This window comes from Vicugna pacos, chromosome 6, assembly GCF_048564905.1.
Source record: "Vicugna pacos chromosome 6, VicPac4, whole genome shotgun sequence".
Lineage (NCBI taxonomy): Eukaryota > Metazoa > Chordata > Mammalia > Artiodactyla > Camelidae > Vicugna > Vicugna pacos.
Window position 1 is genome coordinate 68,677,407 of NC_132992.1, and position 25,039 is coordinate 68,702,445.

Below are 25,039 nucleotides of genomic sequence, written 5' to 3' on the forward strand. Positions count from 1 at the left end.
TCCAGTCCCAGGATCCACTCAGTCTAACTAAATCAGAACCTCTGACCTGGAGGCCTGGGAGTCTACATTTAACAAAAACTCAGGGAGATTTCCCCGGGCATCCCATAGCTGAAGGCCCACAGCTCTGCGCTCCCTTGCACATCCCAAATATTCCAAGGTCACTCCTGCCTCGGTTCCTTTGCTCACTGTTTCACCCTCCAGGAACGTCCCACCCCCTCCTCTTCTTCACCGCATGGGCCAAGATCCACTGGCTTTGTGGAGCCATCCCCAATTTCCCAATCTCCTTTCCATAAACTCAAATTATGCTACTTAATCCTGTCTTATCCTATTTTGTAACCCCTTTGATGTGTAGAGCAAATCTGCCTTCACAGCCTAATTCCATTAATTCCTGCCTGGGGCAGAAAGATCTCACCTTAGATGTTCCCCTCTCTGACAAGACCTGTCTCCTAGCCTAGTCTTCCTTTGAGTTACGTGCTTTTGCTTCTTGTCTTCCAAGACAGAAGGAAAGGTGGGGCCTACATGCCACCCCCACCACTGCATTGGGTTTCATTGATTGGACCCAAAGAGCACAAGATCTCTTCCACTATTGACCGTGTTGGGGTTTTTCCCTACATTATCCTCCTCAGGATCAAAATCAATTTAAACTGAAGACTTAATATTTCTGTTTTCTCCCCCAAGGACATCGTAATCTCCTTAAGGGCTGGAACCTAGACTTCCACTTATTATAAAACTCTTCCACCCTGCACATTTATTGTCACCTGAAGTGCCTCTTCTATGGGAACTGCCACCTCCACAACCTTGTCTTGGTTCCTCTATGCCATTTTGTGCAACATGGCTCCGGACTCCTGGTCACAGCTGATTGGTCTAGAGGCAGGCATCTGATCCAAAGCTGAGTCAGTCAAGTCCTTTTCTCTCCAGGTGTTTTGTGAGCTTCAGAGATATCTGAATTTTGAATGAACCCAGAAGGTATTTTCCCTATGTGGAGCAAGAGTTGAGGAACCATCTGCAGAAAGAGAGAAGAAAGCTATAGAGGCAGATGTAGAGATAGGAGCACATGAGTGATGGAGAGAGTTTGGATGGCTCTGTATAGGTGATCCCTGAATAAGACGGAGGTTCAGGGCACAGACCCTCTGAGGAGCTGAAAATTCGAGTATGATTTGCAGTCGCCCCTTGGTCTCTCCACCCTTCATATCCTTTGATTCAACCAGCTGTGGACTGTGTAATACTGTAGTATTCATGCATAAGTGGACCGCTGCAGTTCAAACCCCTGTTGTTCAGGGTCAACTTTATTTCTACCCCTGGGTATCTTTTGGAACTCAGAGTTTTCAGGATAAAGTCCCTGCTTTGTGTAAGCTAGTTCTGGAGGCTTTGAGAAAGTCTGGAAAGACAAGGGGGGAACAAGGGAAAAGAGGTTTGTGAATGGCTTTTAGGTAGCCCACCCACAGGGTCTAACAAAATATATATTATCTCATTTAATCCTCAAAACCACCATGTGTGGTTTTTAAAATCAATCATTATTATTATTCCTGTTTTAAAGGTAAGAAAACCAAGGCTTAGAGAGATTAATTTATCTCAAATCCCCCTGCCCACGATAGGGTAGAGATAGAGGTGGGACTTGAGGTCAGATCTTTCCAGCTCCACCATGTTGAGCTGCCTTCAGGTGAAGACCAGTGGGTGGGACACTTTCATTCTTGCTCCCATAATATCCATCAGGGTTAGGGGAATTTGAATGAATTCTACAAGTCAATCCTGCACCTTAAGTTGTCCCCAGCTACTTGGCAGGGATTGTGATTTGTGCTGCCCTCTAGAGGAAGTAAGGAACAAGGCAAGCATAATCAGCCAGGAGCCCCAGGGACCTAGGAGCTGGAGCTGAGTGTTCTGAGAGGTAGAAGAAGCTGGGAGGGGTGCTCCTGAGAGGTCCCCTGCCAGCTAGAGCAGTTCAGCTCGCTTGGGCTGGCAGTACCACAAGCAGTGTTCAAGAGCCACTTTGGCAGCGCCAACCAGAGCCACCGTGAAAGGAGGTGCCTGTGGAAATTGCTCAGGGTTCTCTACCCCGAACGTCCACCCTACCAGTGTGAGTTGTGGTTGCCCCTGATATCTGAGATGGGGTTATGGCATGGGGGTGATGGTAAGGGGCAGGAGACATCAGGGGAAACTAGAGACCATATTTCAAACATCGCAAACCAGTGGGCATGGAGGGAACTTCTGGAATCTTTTTCATTTTCAGAAACAAAAGATTCCTGATCAGAAGCAGCTAAACCCCTGAAAGAGGGTAATTCATCAACATACAAACGTTCAGTCTAAAGGGATGGGTCCTTAGCCCTCTCCTTTTGCATTTAAAGAAATTGAAGTCCAGGAAAATCAAGCAACATTAGACTTGAGTTGGAGTCCAGAAATCTACAGTAGAATCCACAGCCTATTAGATCTTCCTCCACTTTACTGGATATTTTCTCTTGTATCTCCAGGATAGATAAAAAATTACATGTATTGCCCTTGGCCATTTCTCCTACCTGAGTAAACATACTCATCACTTTCCCCTCCCCCCATGAAAAGAACAAATGAAATGGAAAGAGAATTTTAAAAGATTCATCTCTAAAAGGCAATTTGGAAAATTCAGGGTCCGGGCTGAACTGTTTTAAGGTCCTGAATATATCTGAACCATCAGCATTATTTATTCTTTCCTCTTTGCTCTTAAATAAGGCTAGGGTGACTTTAACAATCCAGCTGCGTTCCTTGGTATGCCCACGAAAGGACACCCTCGTTACATATGCTCCCCGCACTCAGGAACACGCGAGGTGTGATTTCTCCTTCAGAATCTCACTGCGCTCTCCTCGGATGCCGGGAAGCAGCTGCAAATTCATGAGCCCCTGCGGCTCCTGGGTCCTTGTGAATGTCGCCTCGGCTCTAGCTGGCAAGGGAACAAGCCAGATGGTTCTAGGAGGCCTCAGCCCACCACTTCCAAGTCATGAGGAAGTCTTTTCATTTCTAGGGATTTAATAAAGACAGTGGAGTGGAGAGACCACCCCTCCCTCCATCCCCACCTTCTTTTCTGGACACATTCTCAACCATGAAAATCTGATGAAAGGAATAAAGAGAAAAGGGTTAGATGAAGAAAATTTCCAGCTCCTAGGAGAATATTCAAGTGACTTACACAGTGCAAAGAGCTCCCTGAAAGGAAGTACTATTGGAGGGGTGAATAAGAACAATTAGAAATGGGAGACAAGATTTCTTTAAAAACTTACTTTTGGAGTCGGATGTGCTGATGCCTACATAGAAAAGGGTTAAAGGGATGGATGAGCCAGGACTTTCAGTCCTGCTGGGATTTTTTTATTGTGCCCGTGTTCACAAGAAAATCGCCAGAAAGCCAGGAATGGCATGAACAGTCAATGGAGTATGTTTTGCAGGAGATACCTAGGAGAAGGGAAAGAAAATTTGTGAGGCTGCTTTTAATTAAAATATTATTCTAATGTGATAATAGCAGCAACTATGAGGTACTGCCTTCCACATTTATAACTCCAGTTCTGATCTCTTCTCCGACCCATGCATTTCTAAAACTCATGCTTTAATTGTGCTATAACCTCCTCAATGCAAATTTGAATATATCTCTGCCTTGCTGAAAAAATCCGTCAATGGCTCCTGATTGCCTACAGAATAAAACCCAAGCTCCTTAACATATGATGCAAAGCCTAGTGGGACTGGTCTTCATTCTCTGTAGCTGACACTGGTGCCTAAAACCTGGGTGGTCTCCCTACCCTGGGGCCCTAGATCTTCATGGCTCAAAAAGCTCAAGGAGACTTCTTACTAGCAAGATGCTCTTCCTTTTCTAAGATTGGGTAAAGTCAGCTAGCGATTTGGCCACTCCATCAGGACAGGAGCCCTAATTCTGCTTTGATGTTAAACTTTGTTCATTTATTGAGTGCTTTCCTTGTATTAGGAATTATGCTAGACAGTAGAGATTTAAGAGTGAACAAGCCACATGCCTAAGAACTGATACACGAAGAAAACTCTTTGTATTAGTTTCCTATTACTTCTGTACCAAATTACTACAAATTTAGTGGCTTAAAATAGCCCAAATATATTATCTTGCTGTTCTAGACATTTGAAGTCCAAAATGGGTTTCACTGGGCTAAAATCAAGATCTCACCCAGGCTGTCATCCTTCTGAAGACTCTAGCAGGGGATTCCATTTCCCTTGCCTTCTCTTGCTTCTGGAAACTGCCTGTACTCCTTGGCTCATGGCTCCTTCTTCCAATGTCAAAGCAGTGCCGCATCTTCAAATATCTCTCTGACTGTTTCCGTGGTCAGTGCTGCTCCTATGACCCTGACTCTTCCACCTCCTTCTTATGAGAGCCTTGTGATTATATTTTCACACTTGGATAATTCAAGATAATCCTCCCATCTCAAGATCTTTGATTTAATCACATCTTTGAAGTCCCTTTGCTACATAAAATAACATATTCACAGATTGCAGGCATTAGGACATGGAGAACTAGTCCCTACCATACTCTGCTAGCCCTGTGACTTTGTCTTTAAAACAGCACTATTTGCTCATTTAACAAGCAAGCATAGTGTGCCTACTATGTGGTGGGTGCTGTTCTAGGTGCTGAAAATGCAGCAGTAACAGAGCATTACATTCTACACGAGAGACAGACTGTAAACCAGCCAACAATTAAACACTGTGTCAGGGAGTGATGAGGACTTGAGAGAAGAATAACGCTGAGTGAGGAGCCTGGGGAGTACGAGACTGGGGTGGTTGCTGTTTCATAAAGGGTGACTGTAACCATCAAGGTCCAGTTAGGAGAAGAGAAACCAGTCTTGGTAATTCAAATAGAAGGCATTTAACACTGGGGAACTGTGACATAGGTGATGAGAGGGCTGTGAAGCTAATCAGGATGATGAGGCAACCCAGAGATTCTTAACACTAGAAAGCTGCTGTCACCCTTAGGATAAAGATGATACCAGAGCCTGGGGATGGTTCTCAGCCAGTGCAACCTGGGGCCAAAGAGGAGATGTATCTGCCACTAAGACACTGCCAGAGGTGGACAGAGAGGAAGAGAAAAGTCTGCCCCTTCCATCTGTTCACATCTCATGCTTCTCCATGGCTGAACACAACCGGCTGGAGGCCCAAGGCAAGGGAGCCTGGTAAACACAGCCCGTGGGGGGGGGGGTCCACCCCCTAGCAAGATATCCCAGGAGAAGAGACAGCATCCAAGAGCAAGAAGGCACCTGAACAACACTGTTACCTTTGAACAGACACCTAAAGGAGCTCAGAGAGTGAGTCATGCAAACATTCGGGGAAACAGTTTTCCAGGCAGAGGGAACAGCAAAGGCAAGGCCTGGAGGTGGGAGAGTGCCTGGTGAATGCAAAGAACAGAGAGGGGTGGGTGTGACTGGAATGGAGAGAGGGAGGGTGATTAGAAGGTGGTGAAGCCTGAGGTCTAGAAAGGAGTCAGAGAATGAACAGCCCTCCAGGCCAGAACTGGAACTCTGGCTTTTTCTCTGAGGGAGATGAGAAGGCCTGGGAGGCTTTTGAGCAGAGATGTGATCTGATCTGAGTTGCTCATGCTCCACACTCAGATCCTATGTGTTGAATAAAATATTGAGGGAAAGGCCAGGAATAGGGAGACCAGAAAGGGAGACTCCTGTAAGAAACCCAGAGAGAAATGGCTTGAATCAGAGAGGGAGAGTTGCAGTGGGTGGAAAGTGGTTGCACTCTGCACATATTTGGAGGGAAGAGCCTACAGAATTCACTGTGGGTCTGATGTGTCATACAAGAGACCTAGAAGGTCAAGGATGACTCTAAGACTTACCCTCTGAATAAGAACCTCTGAATCTCTGGAAGGTACCCTTAACTGAGGTAGGAAAAACTGCAGGAGGGAACCGGTTTGGGGAGGAACATTGGCGCTTTCCAGTTTTAGACATGTGATTTTTGAGATACCTACTACACAAACAGTTGGAGAAGTTGCGTAGGAGGTGGATGTGGAAGTCTGGAGTCTGCAGAGGCACCTGGCCTGGAGATGTAAACTTGAGAGTAGTCAGTAAATGGATGACATTTAGCTATCAGACTGGTGAGACTGTCATGGAATCATAAGGGACCACAGAGAGAAGGTGTCCAAGGACTGAGTTCTGGGGACGTCTATGTTTAGGGATTCGATACTGACAGAGCCAGAAAGGGAGGAGAAGAACCAAGACAAATTCTTAACCCAGAAGCCATGTGAAGAACCTTTTTTCAAGGATAAGTGTGATCAGCTTCTTCCGCTGATGCTTTAGAGGTCAGGTGAGGTGAGGATGGGAACTGACTGCTGGATTTAGCAGTGCAGTCGTTGCTAGGGACTCTGAGAAGACCTGTTTCCCTTGGAGTGGTGAGGATGAAAGGCCACTCAGAGAAGATTCAGGAGAATGGGAGGAGAGGAACTGAAGATAGCAAGTGTGGAAAAATCTTTTGATGAATCCAGTGGTCAAGTGAAGTAGAGGGAGCTATGGAATCTAGGAAATGTTTTATTTTTTACCATGGCAGATATTACAGCGGGCTTGTAAGCACTCAGAAATGATTCTGTAGAGAGGGAAATTTTCCTGACATGCGTGCGTGAGAGAGGACAATTGCTGAATCAGTCTCCCAAGTCAGAGCGGATGGGATTGGTACACAGGCAGCGAGGGTAACCTTGGCTAAGAGGACCAAGAGTTTATCATAAGTGCCAGGAGGATGGAAGAGGCCATGCAGACAGATGCAGGTGGGTAGGTAGACAGAGTGGTAGGGATGGAGTGTGTGCTAAGTTCTCTTCTGATCACTTGTATTTTGCCAATGAAAGAAGCATGGCCTTTAGCTGTCAGTAATAAGCAGGAGGTTTGCTGTAGGAGGAGAAGGTGTGCAACAGTCCTTTGGGAGAGAGAATGGACAAGGAAGCATAGTAGCTTCGCTGAGGAATGTTCATGGATTATAAGGTAGTTGATGTTTTAAACATGTAATAAATATTATGCTGTAGATGGGAGAATGAGGTGTTCTAAGCAATCTAGTATTCAGGTAAATAGAGTTATATCACATAGGGCTAAAACAATAAACAACTAAAACTTAAACAGCATTGGATATAATTTAATCTTGGGTGATTGGCAGGGGCACTTTGGCCTTTCTTTATAGCTGAGTTTTTTCTCTGAAATTTAGTTAGTAATGGCCTGCAGATGTATAGCCAGTAACAGGAAGTCCTGAACTGATGATAATAGGCTGGATAAACAGATTTTAACTGTAAAACATGCACATGTAAATCGATGGTGGTAATATTTAGAAAAAAATATATATTTTCCTTGCTTGGCAGGTCTTTGTGCCAAAGTTCATTCCATATTAGATATGTGAGGGTGTGCTGTTGAGCAGAAGTGAATAACCAGAGGGAACCAAATCCTGACAGCACTAACAAACTCAGAAGTGAATAGGGAGGGGGTTCTATTCATAGTGGGGACGGCTTACACAGCCCTTGAGTAAGTAGGGGAGGGGGTTGGGTAGAGGTGGATAGAAAGCCAATAGAGGGAGTGGGAAGAAGTGGTTTTGAGATTTTATCTGTGATTGACAAACTCTCTATTCCCCCTTCTGCTTTCCTTGTCTGCTATCTTGAAACCCGAGAAAGGTCAGGGAGGATGCAGACAGAGTGCCTGACCCAGAAAGCCATGCAGTTTGAACTTCAGCTTTGGTGAATTTTGTCTTCTATTTCCTTCAGAAACACTGGCCAAAGTTCTGCCATCAGGGAGGGATAAAGAGCATCTCAGGATCTTGACAGAGCAGTTTTATGTTCCTAGGACAGTCTCTCCTACTCTACTAGGCCTGAAGGTTAGGGAAATTATCTTTGTAATTTGAGGCCACTGCTCATCTCTTGAGCCTCATAAAAAACATTGAAAAAACTTAATAGATTTGGCTAGCACTTGGGTCAGTTATTTCAAATTTATCAATTGCTACCTGGGAGACATAAAACAGGTGCCCTGGAAATTGTGCTGGGCTGGTGAATACAGATTGGCAGCCACACTTTAAGGGCAAAACTATGTTAAAAGTTGAGACAGGTCCGGTGAACAACAACTGATTTACAATAGCGTGCTACGCTATGAAAAATAGTTCCTTAAAACAGCAACAGGATTGATGGTGCTGCTCCATTGTATTTCTTTCTAAAACGTTGATATTAAAAATACTGATCTATGACTTTAAGGCCTACCCTTCTTCCTTCCTTGGGTCCTTCTTTCTTCCCTTCTTTCCCTCCCTCTTTCCTTCTTATAGTTATTTTGGTGGGGGTGTGAGTGTATTTAGTTTGGGTCTTTGGTTTGAGTTAGCATATTTATTAAATAACAAGAAATCTGTGTTGAGTTTGTGTAAAAGCAAAGAAAGAACAATGGATTCCCTTTGAAATTATTGTAACATGGTCAATGTTTTTGTTGTTTTTATAGTTGAGACAAGAGAACTTTAAAAGCAACTGTCAACATGTAGCTAAACTCTGTGAAACTGACCTACTACAAGATGAAAAACTCTATTTGATATAAAAGGAAAATCTGTTATTTATTGAAATTTTTTATAGGTCTAAGAGCCACATAATTTTAAAGCTGTATTGACCTAATGTGTGGGCTACCTCTCATTTTACAGATGAAGAATCAGAAAGATTAAATAACTTTTCAGGGAGACTCAATTAGCAGCGACACAGAGGAACTCAAACCTTAGTTTCCTGACTTTGTCCAGTGTTTTTTATCACTGTATCACTAGGTTTCTAACATAAAAGCTTTCACCAACATAGCATTTAAGCTTGCATGTTACCTATTTATTTAAGTAATGGTTTTCCCATATTTGTGTTAATAGGAATGGAATCTTTTTTTAATTGAGATATAATTCACATACCATGGAATCTTATTTTACTTATCTATTTTGAAATTGTAAGCTTAGCGTCTATTAACAGTATTCATTTTATTTTGGCAGTGAGTATATAAAATCCCCAAATAAAAGTGTTTACAAATAAGAGAAATAGGGGAATGAGAAAATTTCATATCACCCTTAACTTGATTATTAGTTTAACCCTAATAAACTTGATTATAAGTTTAACCCTAATAAACTTGTTATTTAATAAATATGCTAACTCAAACCAAAGTCCCAAACTAAATACACTCACACCCCCACCAAAATAACTGTAAGTAGGTATGAAGGCATCTGAAGAAGTTTAATGATTGCCTGCTCCCCCGCCCCACCCGCCATGGTGAGTAGGATTTTCACGAGATAAAGATGGAGGAAAAGAAAGGAGGGATTATAACTACTGAAAAACAGATACATTCTGTGTGAACAGAAATGGAAGGATAGTTGAATAGAGCCAAAAACATAACTGTGGGCAGAAATTTATATTCTAAGCCTAAGTACTTTCCAAGGTGGGGTGAAAGGAAAGTACTGAGGACACGTACAGTCTGTTTCATTCATTTTCCCAGTAGACATTAAGTAAATACCTACTATGTACCAAGCATGTGGAGGCTCCGAGGATACAAAGATGGATAAGGCAAATCCTCAAGGCGCCCGTCTGGTGAGTAGGGAGGTGGGGTGGGGGTGGGGCTGGCCGGGGAGTAGAGAGGGAGCATACAGAGTGGGTGGTGGTTGGGGGAAGATATTAGACATGAAAAGTTGACTATATGGTAGGTAATTGGGGGTTCAGATATGCGCTGGCTTCTATGGCAGAGCTCTGTCGCAGAATCTCTAAAAAATAATTAACCTTATTTTCCAAATTTAGCCAGATACCATGACGCTGGTCTTCTCCAGATGCCCTCTCAAATTGGTTTAAAAATCTTTTGCCGCTTCTATCCCTTGCTTTCCCCACCATTAGCGTGTCGAGCAAAGGAGGGGACAGGTTGGGAACTTGCACCCACGTTTGCTGCCTCTGCTCTCCGCAGGAGACAGGAATCCAGGGCTTTGCCGTCGTCATAGCAACTAGGAGTTCCGCGGTCCCCCACCTTCCTCCAACTCTTTCACTTCCCCCGCCGTCTGGGCTGAGCTGTCGCTTCTCTCGCGAGATTTGAGCGCAGCATTAAGCCTCGCCACGGTGATCTCACCCGAGACTTGGGGAGGGAGGAAGGGAGTCAAGGAGGGGAAGGAATAGGGAGGGGAGGTGGGGAGGGGAGGAGAAAGGCGAGTGCGGCGCCGCCACCGCCGGCAACTTTGTGAGCGAGTTCACTGTGTGAGTGAGCGAAAGTCCGAGCAGCCCTGAGTCCCCGGGAGGTGGGTCCCCGGGGAGGGCCAGGTCAGGGCTTCTGAGACCTCCTCCCCAACCCCCGCAGCCACTCCATCCTCTCCCGCCTCCGGGGCTCCCTCCCCATATCCTCCCCCCGCGGATCCTCCGGGGCCTTCCCGCCCCCCTCTGCAGTTACCTGTCCCCTCCCCCACTGGGCACGCACCTCCCTTTTCCCCCGCGCCCACCTCGGACTTCGGACCCCGGACCCCAGCCACCCGCACTCGCTTCCAGCTTCGGCCGCCCCCTCAGCTATTTGGCACACGGGCCGGATGGGGGGCGCTGAGCCTCGGAGGCGTCTCAAGCGGGGACCTGAGCGCCTGGACAATAGTTGATGCCCGGGAAGCCGGGCACCTCCGCCCCCCGCCGGCTGCTCTCCTGCTTGCATTCCGGGTGCCCCTCGGAGGCAGGCTCGGGAGTTGAGCTGATTCCGCCCCCGCCTCCCCGAGCCCCCCTCCGCTCGGCGCCCGCCCCGGCCTAGCCGCCAGCCGTTCTCTGCAGAGGAGGCGGTGAGTGAGCGCGCGCCGACCGTCTGCATGATTTCTCTTTCTCCCCAGGGAGAGCGCGCGGCGGACGCGCCCCGGACGCGCGGCGGCACCGGGAGGCCGGGCCGAGAGGTAAGTTGCTCCCGCGCCCCGGGTCCGGGCAGGGGAGCGGGGGTGCAGCACTGTTGACAGCCCCCACCGCAATGTTGGCTGGGACGCGGGTCCGGAATCCGGAGCAAGACACCAGGAGGCCGGTCAAAGTTTTTATTTCCGATTTGGTGGCGTGCTTATAGCGCAGCCCGGCGGGGGCGAGTCCGGGCTGCACCGCGCCCGGCGCTCGCGCGCGCGCACCGTGGAATCCGAATCTGCACAACTCTCCGCCAGGCGCCTGTGCTAGAGGCCGGGAGACCCGCGCCCCCGTCGAGGTGGCTGCGACCACCCCGCTGCTCGTCTCCACCTTCAGTCACCTGGGTGAGCGCTTTGCAGGCTGTGCAGGAGGGACAGGCCGAGAGGTTTACTCGTGAGAAAGGAGGAAGAGCAGCTCGGTGCCCGCGGGTGGTTAATTTCTCTCCCGGGGGTCTGGTGGAGAGTGAAATCCGGGGATGCTCTAGCCAGCTTTCCTTGGAGCGAGTAAACCACGAGAGGGCTGGGGAAGCGTGAAGGTACTGCAAAAAAGAACTTTTTCTCCTTCGCCCCGTTTCCAACTTCTCTTGACCTTAAAGGAAATTTGCCAGGCTCCCTATCGCGCGCCACGGCATTTCTAGGTGGACAAGTAATCGTGTTGGGCAGGTTGAAAATTTCATCGGGTTCACCGTTTGGAAAACAGAGAAACAAGGCAAATGGCTCACTTTCAAGGAAGATGTTTCATTGAGTTGTTGGTATTCGTTTTGAAGAGAAGCATTTGGGGACTGATGGCTCCTAGGCTGCATTTACCTTACAGATTTTATTTTTCATGACGGGTATTGTAGAGGCAGCATTCACTGAAATTCTCACTATCTGCTAAACGATTGTATTTCTAAACTGGGAGCCAGTGATGCGATGCAAATTTCAGAGTAAAGGTGTCGACTTTCATCAGGTTCCAGGTCTATCTGGATGAACTGGGGTTGGCGTTTCCTCTATAAAGCAAACCTTTCATGTTGAAACTCTGACTCAGACTCTTAAAGCCATTGTTTTTATGCTGGTACTCTGTGGGAGTTAAGTGTCAACTTTCCCTTGTTTTCTCATATGGAATATTCATCCAAGGCAAAGATTCTCTGACCTAATCTTTTGGAAAAGTACATGATTAAATCCTACAGAATCATTCTCTGCATCCAGTTCAGTAACAGTGTTAATTTTCTGTATAATCCTGATTTAATGACTTTCGCTTTCCCCTTTTTTCATTTTTGAAAGGTACAATTAAACCACCTTTACCAGGAAAGAAAAAAAAAAAAGCTGATGGAAATAATATAGGACAGTGGTAACAGCAGCAGTCTCAAATAAAAGGTTTTCATAAAACAGTTTATAGTCACTGATGTGTCCGACTATTAGATGACATGCCAGTTATTCACAAGGATATTAATATTAAAATATTTTTCCCATGGAATAAATTATACTAAGGCATTAGCAATTAACAGTGTATTTAAAATGATTTTAGTGATGATCTGCACATAAATGGTTAGGGGCAAAAGAAGAGATTTTGAAGGAAGAATGGTTTTATGTGGCTGACAACTTTTATCTCATTATACTAAGTAAAGGACTCTTGAAGTTGACTGTATCATTAGATTTCTCTAGTTGACTGAAAGAACAAGTTTGACAAGTGGCTCAAGACAGTCAGTAGGTGTTGCTGTTAGCTTCTCTGTAGTTCCTGGTACTGCTCCTTGAGTTTGAATTTGCAGTTCTGGTGCAGTGAACTTTTTAGATCTGAAGTGTCAGGCAGTGTTAGTTATGACTTCGTCATAGGATTCTGTGGCAAGGTTGACTTGAAGTCTTGGTGATAATTGCAAAGCAGCTCACTGAAATTCTATATTAAGATTCTTTTTAACTCTATCCTTTCACTATTATTTCCTCACTTTTGTATTTATTTTACTTTTGCATTGAATTGGGTGTGTAATTTTTGTGTACCCCCCCAACTCCCTTGATTTTTTTTTCAGCAACTTTTAAAAAACACCTTCTAGTAACTTTATTGAAGTCAGATTGAAGATTGCTTGAGATTAGTGGTTTTGTAAAGACTTTGGAAGATCTTGGTTGACTCTGAGTTGGAATATGTGTATGTTCTGTCTTATGGTTGCAGTTTGAGTTTTTCAGTAAGTGGCTGTTTTCTATTGCTTTGAACTATGAAACAGGAGCAGGAGGAGAGGCAGAACAGTATGAGTACAGATTCTCTGCATCTTTCTGATTTAGGGGAAAGTACATGGTAATTAATGATAGCACGATTATGTGCTTCCTTCAGGCTCAGTGTTGTGCTATCATCTCTCTTGGTCCACATCAGTGCACATGTGAAGCATGCCTGAAGATTTTCAGGTGACATTGCAGATTTGAGCCTTTTGGTTCACTGATCAAATGGGAATTTCTCTAAGGAAGACAAATAGACTCATCCCTATGATGTAGAGCTAGCACTCAGATACACAGTGCTTCTTTCTTTCTTTTCACTCAAATCATAGAAGTTCTTAAATTCAGAAAAAAAATTGTCCTCCATAATATCACTGTATTCCTAACCTTTTGAAATTTGTGGTAAGTCAAACAGCATTTATTGAATGCCTCTACCTGGGAGGCATGCTGCTAAGATCTGTGATTCCAATGGTGATTAATAGTGTGTTCTTGGCCTCAAGGAACTTAACAGTGCAGTGAGGCCATTTGTAGTAACATTTCCTGGTTTGGTGTTCTGATACCCTGAGTTTTGGATAGCAGGCAATTAAAAAAAAATTTATTAAATTGAAGTGTAGTTGATTGGCAATCTTGTGTTAGTTTCAGGTGTACAGCAAGGTGATTCAGTTTTATATATATGTGTGTGTGTGTATATGTGTGTGTGTGTATATATATATGCTTTTCCAAGTTCTTTTCCATTATAGGTTATTACAAGATATTGAATATAGTTCCCTGTGCTATATAGTATGTCCTTGTTTATCTATTTTATATATATAGTACTATGTATCTGCTAATTCCAAACTCCTAATTTATCCCTCCCCCCCTTTCCCCTTTGGTCACCATAAGCTTGCTTTCTGTGTCTGTGAGTCGGTTTCTGTTTTGTAAATAAGTTCATTTGTATCATATTTTAGATTCCACATATAAATGATGTCATATGATATTTGTCTTTCTCTGTCTGACTTATTTTGCTTTGGTATGATAATCTCTTGTTCCATCCATGTTGCTGTAAATGGCATTATTTCATTCTTTTTCATGGCTGAGTAGTATTCAGTTCCACCAAGTATTGCTTCATGTTCCACTGTGTATATATGTGTGTGTGTGTGTGTGTGTGTGTATACATCTTCTTCTTTATCCCTTCATCTCTTCATGGGCATTTAAGTTGCTTCCATGTTTTGGCTATTATAAATAATTAATAGGCAATTATTTTTGAATTTTAACTTACTTAAATTAATTTTTGAAATAATGGGGCCCAGTGTTTGTTCTTGGAAGGTCTGGGTTTTAAATTTTCCTGCTATGAGATCTTAAAAAAATAATCAAACCTCTTTCTGAGCTATCTTTCTGAAAAAGGTGTGATTCTGCACTGATGGGCATAATACTTGGTTCACAGCTCTGTTGCAAAAATTATTGAGAATGTATCTATGGAAGTGCTTTGTAAACCATAAAGTCTTACTTGTAATTGCACTTTCCTACTTTCTGATGAAGGGATTCATAGATTGTTGAAGTTAGAAGGGATTTTGAGCATAAATCGTTTGGCTCTTCTTCCCCATTTCACAGATGGGGAAACTGAAGCCCAGAAAGTTGAAGTGCTTTTTTTGAAGGTTGTAGAAGTACTAGTCACTGTTTGGAAGGCAGGTTTTCCAATTTAACTGAACTCCTTTGCTTCCTGTTTTTTTTTTTCCTAACTAAGAGTCTGTTAGGTTAAAGTTTATTTACTACCCCCGCCCCAGTCAAGTGTTCAGTATTTATTAAATGCCTAAAATGAGAAGAAGCAAAACTTGAAATGTACATGAAAGTTGAAAAGTTATGAAAACCACATTGATGTAGTGTTTGGTAACTAAGCTTTAGAGTTACTCAAATTACAAAGTTATGGAAAAAGAAATTATGAGTTTAAGTATTTACATGGAAAGCCTGTGGTCTTTTTTTTTTTTTAAAGGAATATTGGCTAATTCAGAGCATAGTATATACTTTGTATGCTCTTTAGAGAAGCCAAACTTAATTTGTTGTAGTTGACCGTTTTCTTCCCATCTTAAACTCGTTTTTCATTTGTCAAAGAAAGTGGTGTGCCTTCCTTGTTTCTGGAATGGTGGCAACTTTAGACCTCCTCTCTCAGCTATGTTTCTGGGTTACCAGGGGGTGGGGGTAGGGGCTGGGGAGGATGGTCCGGTGGAGGGGTAATTGCCCATAAAACAGGAAGAAGTTGTAGGAGCTTCCTGTTGAAACCACAAGTGATTTATATATCACCACCCTACCTTCCCCTGGGGTGATCTGAGCCAGGAGAGAAGAAACATCCCTGCTGGTTGGGTGACTGCCCTTTGAGTGTGGGACTCTACCTTTCCTGGGGAGGGTTGAGCATTAAGTTATTCCTTCAGTGCTCACACAAAAATTTGTGTCTTTCCCACCTACGGTGCTGGTTAAAATACGAGTGTCACTGTCACTTGAGATTGACAGTCCAACCTTCTCTCCACTGTGCTTTTACTTTTTCGGTGTGGGTAATAAATTGGCTCCATTGGATTTTTGTTTTTAGTTTTTTCTATGCTTAGCTAATTAACAAAAGCAAAACAAAGCCCACACACTTTTATGGCATTTTGTTTTCCAAAGGTTTTATATATGTAAAGTTAATTATTCTTGGATGACAGCTCATTTATTCTTTTGGTTGGTTTTTGGTGAGCTCTGGAGTGAGTCATAGAAACAAGGAATCCGTTTTCTTTGGCTCTCTGAAACGCAGGTGATTCGAGTGAGGGTTGAGTAACATGAGTGTGATTGGGTTGTGATCACGAGGTAGGAAAATCTGTCGGGTATATCTTTTGAGGGAGGGGCTGGTCCTTCCATTTTCTCCTTTTACTGTGGCTGGGGAGGAATGAGGTAACCCGGTTGCAAAAGAGAACATGCGTGTTTTCTTGAAGATCTAGAGAGATGGCACCAAAACGACCCAGTGGAATGTCAGGGCCTTCTTTTGTTGGACTTCAGTCAACAGCAGTGCCTTGTGTGGTGCGCCACGGCGTGGGGTGAAGCTGTTTCTCTTTGCTTCTAGAGGTCTGGGATGAGAATTTTCAGCCTTTGGATTTCTAGTTTGTTACTTGTCATGTTGCACTAGGTTCTCCCTCTAATTAGGATTGTAGCATGCCTAACTTTAAATTGTGGGAAACAGTCAATTACATAGTTAGATTTCCCTTTTTTCAGTTTGGGAAAGGCACGAGGATGCTTGTTGGTGAATGTCCTGGAAAGAGAGGTACTGATTTGCACAAACAGAGGGTCACTCAGAGCCAGCTTGAGCAGACTGGCCATCCCACCGTGGCGGCCCCTGGATTCCTGTTTTCCTCTCCCACTCCCAGAGCAGGTCCAGGTTAAATCAATTTCAGAGCAGCAGAGTGAATTTTGGTTCTTCTTCTTCTCTCTCTCTCCCTTTCCGTCTCCGCCCCCCCATCTCTTTTTTTTCCAGAAAGCCTTTTACCAAAGCTACAAGTGTTGTCATTGATTGATTTTTGTGGTTCAGCGTCTTGCTTCCTTTTAGAACTTCTAAACTTCTCAGAATAAAGCTATTAAGAAATCAAAAGCAAAGGGCTGTGTGCTGAATGCCCACATTCCTATACTCAAGACAGCTGCGATCGGCCTTATTTCCGTTGGCTCCTGTATGATCTTTTTCTAATTCATTTTTCTTCATATTCTCAATTATTTGCCTAGATAGGAATTCTGGTTTGATATGTTGTGAGCTCCTGGCATTTTCTTTAACAGTTTTAGTTCCCGGAATTGATTGGCAATTTGTTTTTTTAAGTTTCTTTTCACTTTTTTGATGCTTTCAGAGATGCAGCTGATAACTGAACGGTGGTATCTCATGCCCTCAGGAAGAGAGGCCACTTGTAAGGAGATACCTGTAAGATAAGTAATTATGCATTGATAGAATGTTCTAAAATTTCCACCCAATTTGACTAACTCATTCCTTGCTTCACCTGTGTATGCTCAGGGGAAAAAAATGGAAAGAAATATTTTCCCATATTTTTTCAAGAAATGTTAGTTTGTGACTTATGGGAACCATATTCCTTTTTCTTTCAAGGACTTCAAAAACAAATATTCTTACTCTTGAAATGAGGGTTAGTGTGTATTTGATTTAACTCTTCCCTTTTCCCTAATCGTACAAAGATCTCAGGGGCTCTGCCAATGTATTTTGCCGGAGTCTAATTTCTAAGTAGCTGGAATTTCATGGATAACGAGAGTGCACTCTGTGTGTATATATTTTTGGAGTGGGGTTTGCCTTCTGGCTTAGAATGTGCCCTTGGGAATCCTGTTAGGAGGCTTGAAACTGAATGTGCTTCCTAACCCTCATCTCTTCCAATTTGAGAAATGCCTCTCTGATTCTTCCCAAAGTCTCAGTGTCACTTTATTTAATTTTTTAAATTAAGATCCTAGTGCTGATCCTTTGTAATAGGAAATAAGATATAGTAGTAATTGCATGACAGAATAATTTTTCAATAGCCACGTGATAGGTTAAGAGCTACAGGAGTCACAGAAAAGGCTTATGAAAAGTTCAAGAACCTCAGCCTAATAATCGCTTTCGGTGGGATTGGTCCGAAGACCGTTTTCAAGGTAGCGTTGTATAGTAGGAATCTTCAGCGGTTTGGGTCAGCAGCTGCCTGGGTGGGGGAGGGTGGAGAAGCAGTGATCTCTGGAGCATTTCTTTGGGGGAGCGGCTGGATAACACGTGGATGGGTGGTTTGAAGAAATTCAGTAGGTGAATCTTTTGGATTTTTGTGGGACAATAAGGTAAACGAGTAGTGGGCCTAAACCAGAAAGCAGCCGACTAGGGTTTGTAGAAACTTCATTTTGGTTGGATAAAGGGAAAGCCTTCGATCATGTGTACAGTCCCATTGATTAGAAAAGACAGCTTGGAAGAAATTTGGAAATGACTGCCAACTGCTAAAAGGGTCAGGCTGCTTAGACTCCTGCAGTGGAGGTAGAACATGTGAATCCAATTTGGTGTTTGCATGTTGGCACTTAATTTTTTTATTGGGGTGAAAAACAGAAAGCATAAAATTTACAGTCTTAACCATTTGTAAGTGTACAGTTCAGTAGTGTTTAGTATATTCCTGTTGTTGTGAAACAGAAGTCTAGAATATTTTCATCTTGTAAATCTGAAACTATATCCATTAAGCAATCCGCCTCTTTTCCCTGGCAATCGCCATTCTACTTTGTTTTATTATTTCTACTTGTAAATCATGCTGTATTTGTCTTTTTGTGACTGCCTTATTTCACTTAGCATAATGTCCTCAAGGTTCACAGATGTTGGCACGTCACAGTATTTCCTTCCCTTTTACAGCTGAGTAACAGTGCATTGTATGTGTGTATCACATTTTGTTTATCTGTTGATCCACAGATGGACATTTGGGTTGCTTCTGCCTCTTAGCTATTGTGAATAGTGCTGCTATGAACCTGGCTTTACAGATACCTCTTTGAGACCCTGCTTTCAATTTCTGTGGATATAGACTCAGAAGTGGGACTTCTGTATCATATGGTAGTTCTATTTTAATTTTTTTGAGTAACCACCATGCTGTGTTTCATAGCAGTTGCATCGTTTTACATTCCCAGCAGCTGTGTACAAGTGTTAATTTCACATCCTTGCCAACCCTTGTTATTTTGTTTTTTGATAGCGGCCATTCTGATGGGTGTGAGGTGGTATCTCATTGTGGTTTTGATTTGCATTTCTCTGTTGATAAGTTATATTGAGTGTCTTTTCATATATTTGGACATTTGTATATCATCTTTGGAGAAATGTCTTTTGAAGTCTGCTCATTTTTCAGTTAGGTTATTTGATTTTTTGTTGTTGAGTTGCAGGAGCTCTTTGTATATTCTGGATATTAGCCCCTTATCAGATACATGATTTGCAGATGTTTTCTCCTGTTTTGTAGGTTGCCTTTTCTCTCTTTTGATTGTGTCCTTTGATCCATGAAAGTTTTAAATTTTGATATAATTCCAGTTGTCTATTTTTGCTTTTGTTGCCTGTGCTTTTGGAGTCATATCCAAGAAATCATTCCTAAGACCAGTGTCATGAAACTTCCCCTTACGTTTTCTTTTAGAAGTTTTATAGTTTTAGTTCTTACAAGTAGTTCTTTAACCCATTTTGAGTTCATTTTTATGTATGGTGTAAAGATTGAACTTCATTCTTTTGCGTGTGGATATCCCGTTTTCTCAGCACTAGTTGTTGAAGAGACTGTCCTTTCCCCATTGAGTGGTCTTGACGTCCTTGTTGAAGACGAGTTGACCATACATGCAATGGTTTATTTCTGGGCGCTCTGTTTTATTCCAGTGACCTCTTTGTCTGTACGCCGGTGCCACCTTGTTGTGATTGCCTTAGCTTTGTAATACATGTTGAAATCAGGAAGTTTGAATGGCACTTATTTTCACCTTATGCTATTGTAGGTGTTGGTTGATGGGGAAGTAACAGAGAAGTTGGCAATAGAAGAAACAATCTAAAGAAGTTTTGATTCTTTTGAGGGGACCAGACCCACCTGAAGAATGAGGTAAAGTGGTTTACATGGCAGGATGTATGTGAAACTAGTAGCGTGAGAGCTGTAGCCGCAAACTGTAGCTCCTGGTTTACAAAGTGCTTCCACAGATACTTAGTCCAGGGGATTGGGAAAGCTTCAAGAAGGCGATGGACCTTGAATTGATCTTGAAGATGGGACGTGTACCTCAGTGGGTATAAATGCCTACAACCATCCGTGTCGGTTCTGTCGTGGTGCTAAAGGGAGGTCTTTAAAGAAAGCCTCTGACAGTAATCTCAGGGGATCAGTTATTACAAGAACTGTCACTTGTGATATTTTTTTCCTTGACACTCTGCTGCCTTTCCTGTTCCAACCCAGTAGTTGCTGATTTGCTGTAGCTGCCCGTTGAATAGCAGTGGGCCACATACAGAGACGGAATACTTAGCCACAGTACTGTTTTGTTTTCTAGGATGTGCAAAGAACATACAGTTGACCTGGCTGGGGTGTATAAGATTGACTTGAAGGAGAGAGATTGGAGCCAGAACAGTGTAATAAGTGGCTGCTTTAGTAAGTTATTTAGGCTACTCAAGACAGACTTGCTCACCTTCTTAATAAAACTATAGGCATAATTTTGGTTGGGTGTATTCAGGGGACAATTGGTAGAATTTCTATGGAGGAAAAATGTATTATGCTTGCATGTTAGTAGTGCTATAGTATAGAGTCGTCTTATGGTGACCAAGTGAATTAAGTCTACTTGGGTGGCTTTCTAAGGAGTAATTTACTCGTGTATCTCATCAGTGTTTACTGACTCCCACTGTGCGCTAGGGGCTAGTGGCTGCTTCTAGTGCTGAAAGAATACAGGGCTCCTGCCCTCATGTGGCTGATATTCTTCTACTGATTGATGCCATTTTTCCCAATGTCCTGTTCCTCTTCTCTGGTTGGATTTTTCTCTTTTGCCAAAGGCCTCCTGTTTTACTTTGATGCAAAACAACTGTGGTGGTTTATTATGAAAATAGTCCCATATTAAATATTCTTTGTGGAGAGGAAGAAAGAAACACCGGATAATTCTGCCTCTTGGTTTCCAAGGAGACCTGTCTTGGCTAAATTTATTTTATCAAGTGCTTTTCTAAGTAACAGGACTAAAGGAAACTGGCTTTAGTGAATTTTGCTTACGGTTTTCATGAAGCCCCAGATAAGGCTTTCAAATCTTAGTTTCCTCTACTTCCAAGCCTGCTCCAAGAGAATCTAGAAACCTAGTTTTGGCTCATTCTGAATTTTCCCATTAATTGTCAGATCTTAAAAGAGTCGTGTCCCCCTTTTGAATCTTCATTCACTTTTTCATTCATTTGTTCATTCATTTAAGTCTTCATTGTTCACTTTTTATATACCAAGTAATCTTTTCATTTGTAATAGGAAAGCTGAGGGTTGAATTGTTTCCTTTAGGGCCAGTTATTTAAACTCTGTAAATTGATTATTATGATTTGGGACTTTTTTTGCAGATAGTAGAAATGTTTTTGAAGGAACTGGAGAAAGGGGAATGTAGAGTTTTTGTTTCTAACTCAATGATTTTACTGAGAAAATTGTATAATGTGGATAATTTTAGCACTCGTTTCACTCTGATCTGAAAATAATCAGCGTTTTAGCTCAAATGAGACTCTTTCCTTGTAATTTTGGCAGGAGACGATTTTGAAGCTAACCTTTCTGTTATTTGTAACACCCAAGAAACTTAATTCCCGTTTCGCATGATTGGTGTAGTGCCAGCGTGGGAGATTTAGAAATCCTTATCACCCTCTTCTAGGGCTCAGTTCCGAGCTGTTTGCAGAGCCTTTGTCATTCATGTGTGTGGTACACACAAGACTTTGAGATTTGGTGACATCACGTCGCTGCCTGCAGCAGAGTCCCACTGCGGATCCGCGTGCCAGTGCTGTGATCATAAGCTGGAAGTTGCCCATCCTGCCAAATGCAGAGTATTCAGCTAACATAGTGTGAGATTTCATGGCTATATAAAATTATATTTTCATTTTAATTTGTTGTTAGAAATTCAACATAGTGTCAATTCTGTATTATCAGATTCAGTTATGCAGGGTAAAATTCAAGAATTTTCTCTGGTGGATTATTGGCTGTTATAATCTGGCCTTGCTTTTTATTGAAGACTGTTGGGAGATTGGTGTAGTCCTGGCTCTGTGACTTTGGCCATTGTTCTTTCACATACGAATCAGCAGTATTCACTGAGCATCTTCTAGATGGCAGACACCGTTCTCATCCTGGAAACATAGCACTTAACAACTCTGAGGGAGGTGGGAAGCCACCTGAGGGTTTTGCACAGAGGGTTTGGAGCTGACATATTTTTAAAGGACAGAACTCTGTGGTGTAGAGAACAGGGTGAAGGGTAGGGGCAAAGGTGGAAGCAGGGAGATGCTGGAGGATCCTAGCAGTAACCTGGGTGAGACATGGTGATAGCGGCAGTGGAGGGGATGAGAAGTGGCTGGATTCTGGACGCGTCTCCAGTGGGGCTGACGTGATTCACTGAACGCTGGATGACGTGCAGTGAGAGAGTGGAGTCAAGGATGACACCACGGTTTTTGGCCTGAGCAGCTGGAATAATTGCGGGACTGTTTCCTGAGATGGGGAAGACTGGAGGAGCAGGTTCAGGTGGGGGGCCGAGCTGCTTGGTGCGTGCCGGGTGTGTGATGCCAGTGGACGTGCAGGTGGGGAAGTCAGGTTGGCAGCGGGGCAGGTCTGGTAGTCTGCATGAGCTTCAGTTTTCTTCTCTGTGTGAAATGGGGAAAGTATTTGCCCTGCTCAGAATTCTAGAGATCAAATGTTAAACCTTCTAAAGTCAAGTCCTGTCGTGGTGGTATTGTTTCTGGAAAGTGGACTTGTTACCATCTTCTGTGCTTTGTTGTCTCTTGAAATACTTCACTCAGAGGCCAGGGTGTATCGTAGAGAGGTGGCATTGGCCCTCCAAAGGTTTTCTCTCTGAATAGGTGGAAAAGCTTTCTCTTTGATCCCTTCTATGATTCCCAGGCAGCTTCTGGGAGGATGTGGTGTTTTGGTACCCCCACGGCCTCAGGGGGCTTCATTTTGTGTAGAGACATTGGAGTGGTACCCAGGCACGTGGTGCCAGACTTGCCCCTTAATAAATGTAGCTTCAGGCCAAAGTGATTTTATTTATGTGAGAGGAAGTTTAGGAAACTAACTACAAGTAGGAAAACAAGATGGCTCTTTCCTTTCTCAAGGTCATTATTATTTCCATAACTTGGATCAGTTAACAAATCAGGTTTAATCGGCCAGATTTATTAGGGAGATCATTCTCTGTGTTTGTGGATTCATGCCTGTTTACATATTCTGGGATTTTTTGATTGCTTACAGATTTGTTATAGCAGGTGAAATATGTTGAATGTATACTTGAATCCACTGAATGAAAATTTGTTTTAAGAGCCAAGTAAAAATGTTGAAAACATCAGTCTTATATTTCAATCAACAGTATTTTGGATCTATTAAAAGAAGTCGTAGGAAATAGTTTTATCCTTGAAAACAGCAGTATTTGCTGGTAATGGGTACCTTCCCAACAGTGAGATGTTGCTTTAGGACTGTCTTCAGTCAGGAGATAATGACGATGATTCCTGGGTCTTCTGATTGTTTGGCGGTTTGAACAGAAAGACGACTGCTCCTGCTCCACGGCCCTCCTGGTTGCACCTGCAGGCCACAGGATTCAGCTGGCATCGGCGGTGTGTGCCCACCGCAGGTTATGTGGTCCAGAAAGAGATGGTAAAACCATTTTTTAAGGGTGCCTTGGAGGGCCCGACACGTGTAGCGAATATAACGTTGGCAAATAGCTGAAGACCTTTAGGAACTTGGTCTAAAAAGTACTCCAGGTGTTTGGTGGAAAGAAAGCAGTAATGGCTTTAATAATGAAGCAGGGCGTCAGGAGAACAGGAACTCTGTTTTTGAGCAGACTCTGTGGAAGCAGAAGTTATTTGGGTAGTTCCCTGGTATCTCGCCAGCAAGAGGACATCTCTCTATGTTAGGGGTTTTATCAGGTCCTCAAATTTGTGAAAGAAGTTTACCCATCGGCTCAATAATTGTTAAGTTGCGTAATCTTTTGCCTTTCACCGAATTGCCTTACTGTACGTTATTTTATTTCGACATCTAAGAAACTGAACTATAGGTACCTAGTACGTTTCACTTGACACGATTGTCTGATAAAACCTAAGCCTTTGTCTTTCCTTCCGAAGTACGTATTAGAAAATTTAGACCAATTGTAAGAATTAATATGGAAGGGGTCTGTATATTTAAATCTCTGTATTTTCCATGCCTAATATTTTCTCCCTGGAAGGAATATAACTTAGACTTGCTAAAATCTTGTAGGATTTCCAAGTCACCTAATGGCATTTTATTTCAACTCTAGTCTAATAATCTAGTCTAATAATTTTTACTGGAGAGATGCTCTCTAAGCTTCTGAAGTCCTGATACTTATTTGTGCGCTCCTAATGTTTTTTTTAAAAAAAATAACATTTATTGAGTTATAATTCACTTACTATACAGTTCTCCCACTTGAAGTGTACAGGTCAGTAATTTTCAGTACATTCATAGAGTAATGTATCCATCACTGTAAACAGTTTAGAGCACCTTCATCACCCTAGAAGAGACTCCAACCAGCCCCCTTTGCAGTCACTCCACATTTCTACCCAACCCCACCCCACTTCCCTGCCCCCAGCCCTCGGCCACCACTAATCTACTGTCCATCTTTATAGCTTTGTCTCTTCCGGACATTTCATATAAATGGGATCATATGATATCTGGTCACTAGTGCCTGACTTTTTTCACCTAGCTCTGTCAAAGTGCTTTAACTTTGCTGGTCACGTTACAGATTTCAGATTCAAAACCAGACGTGCCCCATCTGCTGACACAGAAACTGCAGCCTGTGCTGGGACCAGAGAAAATAGCAAAAACCGCCTGTTGTGTGTGTGTGTGGAGCAGGGAGTGAGCTTTGAAGCTTTCGTAAACAAAGCCACCCCGGCCCTAATCCCCAGTGCACGCTCTGCTCCCTGTTGCATGGTCGTCCTGCCTCTCTCTGCCTGACTGTTTCTTTCTTGAATTTTTCAGACACCCCTAAGAAGTCACCTCTGCTTTCTTTTACTTTTGGTCTGGTCAGGACCAAGCCTTGCCTGTTTTTGTTTTTGTTTTTGTTTTTGTTTTTGTTTTTGTTTTTGTTTTTGTTTTGAATTGATTGGTCTCAACTTGTCCTGTTTGTTTTATTGCCACCATCTGAGAACAGACCCCTGACCTTTATACCTAAGTGGCTGTAGCGGGCTCCTTTCCGACCAGCTTGACTCTTGCCCCCCGCAGTCTCCGGGCATCGTGTCTGATTATTCTTTCTAATGGACCATTTAGGTACCTGTGTCGCTCTGGAGAAATTTAAGTGATTCCAGTACATCAAACGTACCCTCTCCTGCCTGCTTTATGACCTTTGTCTTAGGTCTCTCCTTTCCTGTTTATCTGAT

General features: G+C 43.1%; 1 protein-coding gene and 1 long non-coding RNA gene across 15 annotated transcripts in view; one reads left to right on the forward strand and one right to left on the reverse strand.

The window, feature by feature from the left end:
- Positions 1-924: 924 nt before the first annotated feature.
- On the reverse strand, positions 925-9,864 carry LOC140697147 (uncharacterized). Its single transcript, XR_012073985.1, has 3 exons — positions 9,716-9,864; positions 3,243-3,411; positions 925-1,003 (listed from the first exon to the last, which is right to left on the reverse strand). It is a non-coding gene; the product is annotated as an uncharacterized lncRNA (long non-coding RNA).
- A 229-nt stretch (positions 9,865-10,093) lies between these two features.
- Positions 10,094-25,039, forward strand: part of SIPA1L1 (signal induced proliferation associated 1 like 1) — a 339,090-nt gene continuing 324,144 nt past the window's right edge. For 5 of the 14 annotated variants that reach the window (XM_072963345.1, XM_072963338.1, XM_072963348.1 and 2 more), the window contains exons 1-2: positions 10,094-10,177; positions 10,786-10,845. The gene's annotated coding sequence lies outside the window, so the exon portion shown is untranslated. Of the gene's footprint in view, positions 10,178-10,421; positions 10,846-10,906; positions 11,185-19,467; positions 19,569-25,039 lie in introns of those variants that run through there. The other 9 variants (XM_072963349.1, XM_072963351.1, XM_072963346.1 and 6 more) reach the window with 6 other exon arrangements.